Raw genomic sequence first — 12,372 nt, forward strand, 5'->3', positions numbered from 1 at the left:
TATATATATATATATATATATATATATATATATATATATATATGTATATATATATAAAATGAGATATCACCTCACATCTGTCAGAGTGACTAAGAACACAAGAAACAGTAACTGTTGGTGACGATGTGGAGAGAAGGAACCCTTGTGCACTGTAGATGGGAATGCCATTTTCTGAAGGTTCAGTAGCATTCAACATAGGTGCTTACCCCCTTTTCCTAAGTACACTTTCTTCACTTGAACACCACACTCACTGCCTCACATGCTCCTTCTGCCTCCTTGGTTAGCTTCTCTTTTCCAGCTTCTAATGGCAGACCCTCTCAGGGCTTAGTTCTTGGACCCCTTCTCCATCTTAATTTCTTTCTTTGGTGATTTCATCCAGACTTAAGACATTAAATGCCACCTGTATTCCAATGACTGTCTCCCTGACAGAGCCATTGGACATAAACTATTCCACCCATCTCAACTGAGGGAAATTCTATACTTAAATTTCCTCCAGCCCTGAAACTCTTAGAGTCATTCCTATGCCCTCTCTTTTTCTCATACCTTATATCCAATCTCTCAGGAAATGCCATTGCCTGTAACTTCAAAATAAATCCAGACTCCACCACCTCTCACACGTCCACTGATTCCAGCTTGATTTAGGCCACCGTCATATCTCACTTGGATTACTACAAAAGCTCCTAAGTAATCTCCTGCTTCTATTCTTTTCCTACTGCAGTCTATTCTCAATAAAGCAACCAGATGGATTCTTTTACAACGTAAATCATATCAGACTTTTCAAAAGTCTCCAGAGGCTTCCAGTTTTACTAGAGAAATAATCAAATTTTCCTTCTGTTGTACTGCTGCCTCTCTTCTCTCATTGTCTCAGTCACTTTATGTTGGCCTCTTTGTTTTTCTCTAACACATCAGGCATGTGCCCACCTCAGGGCCTTTACGGGACTCTTTTTGTTTGCCTGGAATAATTTAATCTCATTTCTTTTCAAGTCCTTTTTCACTCCCTCTTTTGCAAACAAAGTAACTCTGATGACCCAGTTTAAGATTATAGTCTGCATTCCACATTGCTACCTCCTCTGCATTTCTGTCTCCTTTCTCTGCTTTACGTTTTAAAATGTCTTTCCATTTCATGTAGCAGTTTCTACCATACCCTCTAATTTACGTATTACATTTATTTTTTATTGGCACATACTAGAGACTTAGTAAATATTTGTTCAATGCACATGGAAAGAATATCTATACTGATCAGCATTCTTAAAGACAACAAGGTTCACTCTAGATAATTTGAGGAGAATTAGTAGCTGGTTCTCTTTATTTTTGGTACAACCGTAATTAAAAAAAAAAAGTAGAAAATGACTTTTTTGTAATTCCACACCGTAAAATTTTCTAGCTAAGAGAGCAACTGCTGCCATTACCCTGCCCCATGATCAGAAAGCAAACAAATAAGGAAACTGTTGACACCGTTTGAGCCCAAGGAGAACTAAACCCTTTTGTCACCATCCTTGCCAGAATATCTTGTCTCTTTCCTCATGACTGTCACTGTGGAAATGCCCACTTGGCCAAAACCTAGGTCTCAAGCACAGCCATAGCAGAAGGGCCATCTGATAAATGTAGCTTTCATCTTTCCAGCCTTTCATCTTTGACCTTTTCAGGAAATAATACTCCAAGGAAGTGAGTGGGTGTGCAGTGAGCCAATTACATTACATATGATAACCCACACTGTGGCTACTCAACATCAGTAGGGTCATTAACTCCCACATTTAAACCTCCAAATAACAATAGCAATGTTCTTTGCCTCCCCATAAGGCAACTTCCTCACAAAAGTACAAATGTACGGACCTTCTCCTCAATGTAGGAAATTCAAAATTTCATCAAACATTGCAACCATTTCTGAATGATCAGCTCTCTTCAAAGTTAGTCTCATTCCACTCTCATTATCCTATAAATATATATCCTATGATTATTATGATAAAGTGCTAGTAAAAACAGAGGGAAAGGAGGGAAATTTTTAATATATATAACTAAATATGTGACAGACTGGAAAGGAAAAAATAGCTTAATCTTTAGTATTACAGCTGATCACAAGGCCATATAACTTGTAACTTTCTTCTTCCATTACATATTTCATGTTCCCTTGGCTCCTAGACCGCACTAGAAAGGACTCTCAAAGGATACATATATGTATCTATTATAAAATATAAATATATATAAATATATAATATATATTATAAAATATTATACATATATATAATATCAACTCTATCATATTGGTTGTAAATATTTTTTTCATTTGTTCTTTTCTCTCTTGACTTTTTACTTCTAAGATTTAAATTATTAGTGAACAATATCTTATATCTCTGTTTTTTTATACATTATTTTATACAACAGTTTTACATTTGGCACCTTTTACTAATATAGTTTTTATTTTTCTACCCCCAGTTTATAGTATTTCTTAATGATATAATTTTTAAATCTTTTAATCTATCTGGAATATATTTTGGGATCTGATCATGCTCTAACATATATTCTATTTCTATTCCAACACTTCTATATCTATTAGGTCAGTATCACTGGTTTAGATTTTTATTCATTTATAGGTTTAGATTTGTATTCATTCATTCATTCAATTAAAAATATTATACAAGTTAATTACGGATGTTAGGTGATAAAGGTAATGAGAAGATATCTTTATTATTACATGCTAGTGATGGAAATGGCTAATAAGTAAGCAAGTAAAACACTTCTAAAAAGTAGATCAGTATGTCAGAGGAAATATGTGGGATGCAGTGATCTTTAAAAAGAAAAAAAAGATAATACAGAGAACATTCTTTTTTTTTTTTTTTTAGTAACCAAGGTCTTTTATTTTTTTTACAGCATTTTTAAAAAATTTTTTTCAATATATGAAGTTTATTGTCAAGTTGGTTTCCATACAACACCCAGTGCTCATCCCAAAAGGTGCCCTCCTCAATACCCATCACCCACCCTGCCCTCCCTCCCACCCCCCATCAACCCTCAGTTTAGAGAACATTCTTTTAATAGTAAGTTTAGGGAAGATCTTTTTTGAGAATGGCACATTTAAGCTGAGAATCTAAGTATAAAAAGGCAGCCACAATGAAGGAGCCAGATGAGGACAGCCTATTCTTCGTGTCCTAGGAGAAAAAGACTGAGCAAAATTTCAGTGTGATGAGACCCCCCCACTAGAGGGCTAGAGGTTTAGGATATTAAGATAGAGTTAGAATATGTAGAGCCTTGTAGGCCACAGAAATTTTGGATCTGATCCTAAGTACAATAAAAAGGAAAGGTGTCCTTTTGGCTATTATTTAGAGAATTGATAGGAGAGCAAAGTTGGAAGTAGGTAGTCTCATTAGAAATTGACAGTTATTAGCGCTGTCTACCACATACAAGGGATGATTACACTTCTTGGCCCTCTTGTGGTTTGGAGAGACCATGTAACATTGTAGTCATTAAGTCATGGAAAGAATAACCATGTAAATCCCAGGCTGAAGCATTTAATTGCCAGTGTGAGAGCATCCAGTGTTCTCATTCATTCTGTGTATACAACGACTGGCAATGTTAGATGTGATGCCTGATCCATTTGTCTGGGACACAGAGTCCTGAGATATGCAGCAGAATCTTGGCCTATTTATAATGGACAAAAATGTGCCCCCGGTGAATCTTTATTGTTATAAGCCACTGAGATTTTGGGACCATTATTTTTTTTCCAGCTTTATTGAGGCATAATTGACAAATAAAATAGTAAGATATTTAACATTTATTTATTTTTGAGGCAGAGAGGGAGAGAGAGCATGAACAGGGGAGGGTCAGAGGAAGAGGGAGACACAGAATCTGAAGCAGGCTCCAGGCTCTGAGCCGTCAGCACAGAGCCCGACGCGGGGCTCGAACCCACAGACCGCGAGATCACGACCTGAGCCGAAGCTGGACGCTTAACCGACTGAGCCACCCAGGCGCCCCATTAAGATATTTAAAGCAAACAACATGATGATTTATTATACATATACGTTGTGATAGGATTCTCGGGGCCTTTATTATAGCATAGCCTAGTCCATCCTGGCTGAATACCAGTGGCCATTCCAATAGTCTAATTAGAAATGGTTGAGGCTTGAGCAAAATACTAGCAGTGAAGTAGAGAAGCTGACAGATTTAGCATTTGTTTCTGACTGATGGGTAATGCTTAGCAGTAAAATGTATGAGGTGAGAAAGGGAGGTATCAAAGAAAAATCCCGTTTCTAACTTTAATTCATAGTGCCATTTACTGAGCTAGAGAGGGATAGATTTAGGCCGAGTATGACAGAGGGAAAGAAAGCAAAAAATTCTGTTTGGACAAGTTAAGCTTGAAATTTTCACATGTAACTGTTGGACAAGCAGCTGGGTATGTGATTTTGGACCTGAGATCAAAAGTGATAGTGGTGTTTATAAAATGTGGAGATGTCTGAATATACATGATGTTCAGAGCTATTGAAATGAAGAAGATTGCTCAGATGAAGGTTAGGAAGACACCCCAGAGCCAAGCCCTTAGGAACTCCAACATTTAGCATTTGGTAGAAGAGAAGATGCAGGCAAAGGAGATTAAGAAGGCAAGACTAGTGACTAGAAAATAAATACCAGGAAATTTAGTGTCCCTGAAGGGAAGAGAGGAGATCTTCAAAAACAAGGTGGGAGGTGGTGCATCATTGATTGTGTTGAATGCCTTGAGAAGTCAAGTAAGATGAGGAATAAGGAATGCTCATTGGGCAAGCCACTGTAACCCTTGACAAGAACGTTTTTGGAGTAATGAGCATAGCGGCCGGACAGGAGTGGGTGAAAAGTAAATGCATGACCAGGAAGTAGAGACAAAAGGAGGAGAGAAACATGATAGACAGAGGGCAAGTTCTTAGAGGAGTCTGTGGGGAAAGAAAAGTTTTATTACGGCTGCTCTATAGTTTCAATAGGAAATAAAAAATATATTAGTTTTTTTTAAAGTATATTAGTATAATGATGGAAATGATCCAATCAAGATTGATATTTTGATATCTAGTAATTTAAGTATTCCTTCAATTCTTTTTCAAAAATGACTTCAGCCACGTATCTTTTTCATCTTCTTTTACGTTCATTTGTGGGCTTTCTTTTAACCTTTGTTAATTCATTTTTTTGGCAAACCATGGCTAAGTCCAGAACTTCCCTTGGGTTTTTAATAATTGAACTCTTTCTGACCTGTTTAAAATTTTTGGCCATGAACTTGAATTGCCTTTTTTTTTTTCATGTCAGTAGGCTTATCTGAGATACAGAGCTATGTGAAATTTTTTGTATTCTTAATATTCCATAAATTATAGTAAAACATTCATTTGCCATTACTTTCTTTAATAATTTGAAAGCAAAATGGAAAACATGAAACAAACTCTTTCAATACTTGAAAACATTTTAATATAAAATCAAATGTTGGTCGCGTTTTTATTAAAAATATATTTTTATATATCTATGTACGTACCTATGTGTGTTTATCTTTAATTCCAGGAGTGAAATAGAGAGGTGAGTAATGCAGTTAAAAAAAGATATTATCCTACATGGAGAGCCAGCCTAACTCAATTAACAATTGCAGACAAATAAAATTAAATGATACTTTGAAATTCTAATTCCAGAAAAAGAGAATGATCAAAATTATCTTAGTGAATGATTATAATTTCCACTTTCAAAATTATATTTCCAATTGGTCCTAAGAAATACTTTTGAATATTTTTTTCTACATGACTATTTGCCAGATCTGATAGTATATTTATTGCACTTTACTTTCAAAACTTCTCTTGTTTCCAAAGTAAGAACTCAGATGGTAACCATATTTTGTGAATTAAACTCGGTAGCGTTTATTTTCTTAAACGGTTGGTAGGAAAATAGGGGAACTGAACTTGGCCTTGCTTTAATATTTATTTTAATATGGAAAATCTCAGGAATGTACATTAAAGAAACTGTAAATATTTCATATATAAAAATCAATTACTTTTACTGCATATATATATGGTATTTATAATATTATAAATTTTCTGTTATGTTAGAGATGCTGAGTATCATAATGTTTATTTGCCCAATTTGCTAATTCTAGGAATGTGTGTATTTTAAACACTTAATGAGAAGAGTGTCATCTCTACTTTTGATTACAGATTTAATCTCCACAAGAGAATTAGTCTCAAGAATCAATAATCCGAATAACCTATCAAACACTAACATGTGAGAAAATGTATATAGGAAAGTAAATGCCTTTCACAGAATTCCCAAGGAAACATAGAGCCTTTATATAAATGTCCAAATGGACATCAGAGAGATTACTTTTCCCTCTCTCTAATGCTGCCCATGACTCCCTTCCCATGGAATTTGAAGAACACAGACCTGAAGTCGGGGATCTGTTCCCAGCTCTTCTGACGACTTGCTTTTGCACCTTCCAGATACTTGCCTTGTCTGTGCTTTAGATCCCCATATATTAGTGAGGAGAGGGATGAATGCAAATAACTTAAATCTAGGTAAAAAATACAGTTATTGGAAGACTAAATGGTCACTTCATAGAACCCAAAGTAAAATGCGATAAGAACTGAGGAACTAAAACCAGGAAATTAAACGGTTGGGAACTAAGGTATTTACTTTCCGCTTTTCTCTCCCTGTAGCCAAATGTCTGATCCTTGCTTCTTTTCTGTTTGATCTTTCTTCTCTCTCCTTCCATCTTGGCTCCACTAGTCAGTTTAGAAGCACATGGCCCAAACATGGTCATGCTTACTCAGATATCCTTATAAACCCCATACCCACAGTGAAATGAACAAGTCTCTCCAACACCAATTCAAATTCCTGGGAGAGAAAATGGCCTAACTTAGGTCGTGTTTCTCCCTTTGGTCCCACCAATTGTAAGCAACGAACAGGAGGAAATAGAGTTACGCGGAACAGGGTATATTCAGCAGGGACTGAGGGAAGGCTCTCTGAGCCAGTTTTTGCTAAAAAAGTAATACGGGTTGCAAAGAAATTGATTGGTGAAGGAAAAGTTTTGCACCTTTAGGATTCTTCTCCAGAACATTTAAAGATCTGTAAGTATAAATGGAGATTACGTGCAACAGCGATTTCAAGATATATTTAAGTGTTTTAAATGCTGTATGTAGGTATCAATAATTTATTCTCTGGCTTGTTTGAGCGCCTCCCTGTACTTAATTTTTATTTTATTTTTACTTTTATTCAAGTAAAATTAACATACGGTGTTTTACTAATTTCAGGTGCACAATATAGTGATTCAACAGTTCTATACATGACTCAGCGCTCATCACGGATGAGTGTACTTTTAATCCCCTGCACCTATTTCGCTCATCCTTCCACCTACCTCCCCCTGGTAACCATCAGCCTTTCCTCAATAGTTACGTATCTATGTCTTCATTTGTCTCTTTTTTTTATTTTTTTGTTTGTTTTGATTTTAAAGTTCCACATATGAGTGAAATCATATGATATCTATCTCTGACTGATTTCACTTAACATTATACCCTCTAGAGTCAACCATGTTGCTGTGAATGACAACATTTCATTCTTTTTATGACTGGGTAATCTTCCATTGAGTATATAAACCACCTCTTCTTTATCCGTTAATCTACCAATGAACACTTGGGTGGATTCCATAATTTCGCTGTTATAAATAATGCTGCAAAAAACACAGGGGTGCATATATTTTTTTGAATCAGTGTTTTCATACTCTTTGGGTAAATACCCAGTAGTAAGTACAATACTAGATCACATGATTCCACAACTTTTTGAGGAAACCCCATGCTGTTTTCCACAGTGGGGTCACCAGTTTGCATTTTACCAACAGTGCACAACTTATTGTTTCTTATGTTTCTGATTTTACCCATTCGGATTTAAAAATTATCTGAGGGTTATAAAGCTATTTAAAATAATCAAAGATGAAAATGCTGTTGGAAAGCTTTATATTTGTTTTTGTTTTGTTTTGTTTTTAATGCTGAGACAGATTTTTAATGGTATTATGGAAAGCTTTATATTTGAACTCAGATTTAACAGAACTTCATTCTAGTAGCTGGCATGTTGCACAGCTCTCATTATCCAAAAATGGGAAGCTTAGAAATTTGTTAAGTATATTTATATTTTTAATCTGGCCTTGAGATTAGAGGGAAATTTTTATGTGGATGTTTTCATACAGGACAAAATGAGTGATGTATCTGAAAATATTTTTACAATAATTAGAGATGGTTTATGTGAAAACTGAAGGTATAATATGAGCTCAAGCACAGCCTGTTCTGTATTTGTGGTTTTATGGATATCTGGCATAATGTAGGAATAAAGTTCGGAGACTTTAAGGGTACAGTGCTGTTATAACGATCAGATATTTAGGTCATGTATTTACCACAAGTGGAGTGAGTGATTTGAGATGGAAGTTTCTGGTAAGAAGCTACCGCAGGTAAACTAGAGATTCGTGTTGGTTGTGTGGATGGCAGAGATGATATTCTGATGTGGAAATTTTAGACCTGTTTTCTTATCTTTATAGAGAGCTATTCCATCTCTTCAGGAAGGTGGGCCAGAAGAATTCCTGCAACCACATAGTATTTCCCCCAGCTGCAGTCTCGAGCCTTATAAGTGGTTAAAAAAAAAGAGGCACAATGTTTACATCTAAGTAATATTGAAATGCCTATATCTACCATAGCAGAAAGTTAATATGGCTCTTGCAACACATTTATTTCCTGCTCTGCAGGAATTTCCTGCAGAATTGCAAAGGCGTCCTCTAAATTATTACTGTGTTAACATTTGAACAGATGGTTTTCCATATAGCTACCATAGTGAATCTGCTAAAAACCACCACCACCACCACCATAATTATGGCATAATTTGATACTAGATGTTTTTCCAGACAAGAGTTAACATAAACATCTCACATTAATTAATCACTTTCTAAGTACTTTACCTAAGTGAAAAACTTTATACAGACTATATAATTAGATTCTTACAGCAACGAGATTATTTTGTTACTCCATTTTACAGAGGAGGTGAATAAAAACTTGCCTAATGTCTTACAAATTGCAATTACAGGCCAGATACTTTAACTCTGGAGCCTAAATTCTTAGTCACTTAACTGTCTTACTTCCTGTGTCACCTACCTCTCGGATGGTTCTGGGACATGAAATTTCAAATACTGGTAACATTTTTATTTTCCTATTTGCTATAGCTGAAGAATGTATGAAAAACTGGCCTATTTAATACTAACTAGATTAGGTACGTATTAAAATGTGGTGTGTGTATGTGGAGGTGGTGGGGATGTGTTGTGGAATGTTTGGGGCAGGACATAGAGGAGGAAGAAGCAGAAACTACAATGTATCCTTGTATTACTTTCTCTTAAAATAGAAATTAACTCTAAAAATTAATCTTAAAATATATGAATGTCTATGAAATTGAGGGTGCCTATCAATGAAAATCTGTTGCTTTGTTGGAATTTATTTATTTATGTATTTATTTATGTATGTATTTATTTATTTTATTTTTTGTATTATCAACTGGCTGTGAAGAGAAGTATTTGTATTACTGCACAGGGAAGCAAGGAGTATAATAATTATGAGTGTGGACCCCTGAAATCAGATTTCCTAGGGTCAAATCTTGGTTCTGCCAATATCTTAGCCCCTCTAAACCTTGGTTTCATCTTTTCTTCCCAGATCAAAGATGATGAAGAGTAAATGAGGGATGCACATGAGGGATTTATCACAGCATCAGTCATGTTTAGCTTTTATCATAGTGAGGAATTTTGATTTAATATCGGGAAGTTATTTCTGGTGACTTTTAAAAAGTCAACTTGTTAGGAAGGGTGGTTTTGGAGTCATTTTTGCAGGATTTATTTAAAACCCAAATGCACTCCATAGTCTGAAATGACTGATGTGTGATTTTACCTGGACTTGGATGCGTATATCAGATGAGCTTCTGAGGTCGTCTTTAACTCTTGGGTCTGTTTCTCTTTTTCAAGTTACCTCTTTCATCCATTTTTGTTGTTTTCTCTTCAAAATATGATTGTGTAGGGGCACCTGGGTGGCTCAGTTGGATAATCGTCTGACTCTTGATTTTTGCTCTGGACATGATCTCACTCACAGGTGGGATTCAGCCGCGTGCTGGGCTCTTTGCTAGTAGAAGATCCTTTCTCTCCTCTCTTGAGATTCTTTCTCTCCTCTCTCTCTGCCTCTCCCCCTACTTGCACTCTCTCTCAAAATAAATAAACATTAAAAAAATGTGATTGTGTAATTCATTCCACTTCTATTAGCTAAAAAGAATATTTATTAATGCACATTCTCATAGACTTCTTTTGACCAGTTTCAGTTTGGGCTACACAAAATAGTCAAGCAAAAAAAGAAACACGGTCCTTTTTAAACAAAATAATATATTCAAGTAATTTTAAATAAATTTAAATAAAATTTAAATTATAAATAATAGGAAATTGTAAAAAAAAAAAAAAAAGCTAGGTAAAAAATGACTGGCCGTTGCATTTCATTATTCTCTTGTAACTTTATTCACTCACTAACTCATGCATTCATTTACTCCTAGACACAATGATCACAAATTTACCCAGTGACCACTGCATGCTATCCTGGCTGCCAGGGAGGATGAAGATCTACACAGCCCATGATTCTTACCCTGGGGGAGCTTGGACAAACTTTGAACATGAAACCATCATGACAATACAAAGGTAAATAAAAATTTGAAAATAATGGAGATGTTTTAAGATAGCATATGATATTTTTCATTTTTCTGTCATATGAATAAACATAAAAATAACCACAACTCATTTAGCTCAGCCAGACTTAGGTCACCTCCCCTCTTGCTTCTTAAACACATGGAACTCTTTATGACACAGATTTAATTTGATAAAATAATTCATAAAAGGCCTAATCCTGCTTCTCTCAAACTAAAGTCATTATACGTAAGCTGTTAGGATGAATTAATTAGGGGCAAAGGCCAGAATACTAGTTAAAATCAAAAGTGGTGGGGCGCCTGGGTGGCTCAGTCGGTTAAGCGTCCGACTTCAGCTCAGGTCACGATCTCGCGGTCCGCGAGTTCGAGCCCCGCGTCGGGCTCTGGGCTGATGGCTCAGAGCTTGGAGCCTGCTTCTGATTCTGTGTCTCCCTCTCTCTCTGCCCCTCCCCCGTTCATGCTGTGTCTCTCTCTGTCTCAAAAATAAATAAATGTTAAAAAAAAATTTATAAAAGTGGAAACACATATGTAGAGAATATATGAACTCTGATTTAAAGCTTATTAAGGTTTTCTCTCTTATGAGTGGTCACACTGGGTAATTTTTGATAAAACTTGTTATCTCCATGAAATATGAGAAAATAAAAAGTCATAAATGCATAGGAACATAAAATTGTTAATTTTTAAAATCCATTCACTAGGCTAAATGCGTGCTACCATAGGCTAAGTCGGGTGTCAGGTACTACTAAAAAATATAAAGGTGATAGATTCCTCATCCTCAAGGAAATAATACTAACGTATACATATACACAAAAAAACAATTATGTGTGTCTGAAATAGAGTAAGGGAATGATCAACTTTTGGGGAGACTGATACAGTATTTCACAGAGAATGTGATATTATGCTGTGCCTTGAAGGAGCGTTTCAGGATTGTATTGTTTTTGTCCATGTTTGAGCCTCATCAATCCCTCCTTTAATGAGTTAACATGGTCTACGGTGTTTATGTTGTTCATGGGTGGGATCAATACATTAACTTTAGAAATCATTAAATAATAAACATGCATGGTAAAAGTTCAAGGGTTACCAATTTAAAAAAAGAGAGAGAGAAAGAACAAATTGTACATCTTCTAAAAGGAAAAAAAAAGTGGAATAAGAAGAAAACAAAGAAAAAAACTTGGTTAATCCTGGAAAGAAAGGACAAAAAGGGAGAGAAAAAGTGGTAATAGAAAGCAAGCAAGAAGATGGTAGAACTTATTTAATCAACATATACATATATGGATTAAATTCCACAATTAAAAGACAAAAATTAACAGATAAAACAAAGTGCAAACTTTTGTCATATGATATTATTAAGAAACATATTTAAAACAAAAATAACTGAAAAGTTGGGATGTAAGAAATGCAAAAAATTTTCTTGGAAATAAGTAAATGAAAACTAAATCTGATAAGATACATAGAGACGCACGACCTAATGACAAACATTTTAATTTATCAGGAGCATAGCAATTCTAATCATATGCTCTCAAGAGAACATTTTCAAAATGTATTAATTAAAAATTATCAGAAATGTCTGGGAAAAGTAAAAAGAGGAGTGTTAATAATGTATTGACAAAACAATAAGGAAATAAACATATATCTTTCCTTATGGTTTTCCATGGAAGCAAAAACATTCCTTGACCCAAA

General features: G+C 35.2%; 1 long non-coding RNA gene across 1 annotated transcript in view; it reads left to right on the forward strand.

Moving 5' to 3' along the window:
- LOC125933722 (uncharacterized) overlaps positions 1 to 12,372 on the forward strand; it is a 236,159-nt gene that overhangs the window by 140,917 nt on the left and 82,870 nt on the right. Inside the window, exon 4 of the long non-coding RNA XR_007461081.1 lies at positions 10,546 to 10,687. This is a non-coding gene — a long non-coding RNA (uncharacterized LOC125933722). The remainder of the gene's footprint in view (positions 1 to 10,545; positions 10,688 to 12,372) is intronic.

Source organism: Panthera uncia, assembly GCF_023721935.1.
Source record: "Panthera uncia isolate 11264 chromosome A1 unlocalized genomic scaffold, Puncia_PCG_1.0 HiC_scaffold_16, whole genome shotgun sequence".
In the NCBI taxonomy this organism is placed as follows: domain Eukaryota; kingdom Metazoa; phylum Chordata; class Mammalia; order Carnivora; family Felidae; genus Panthera; species Panthera uncia.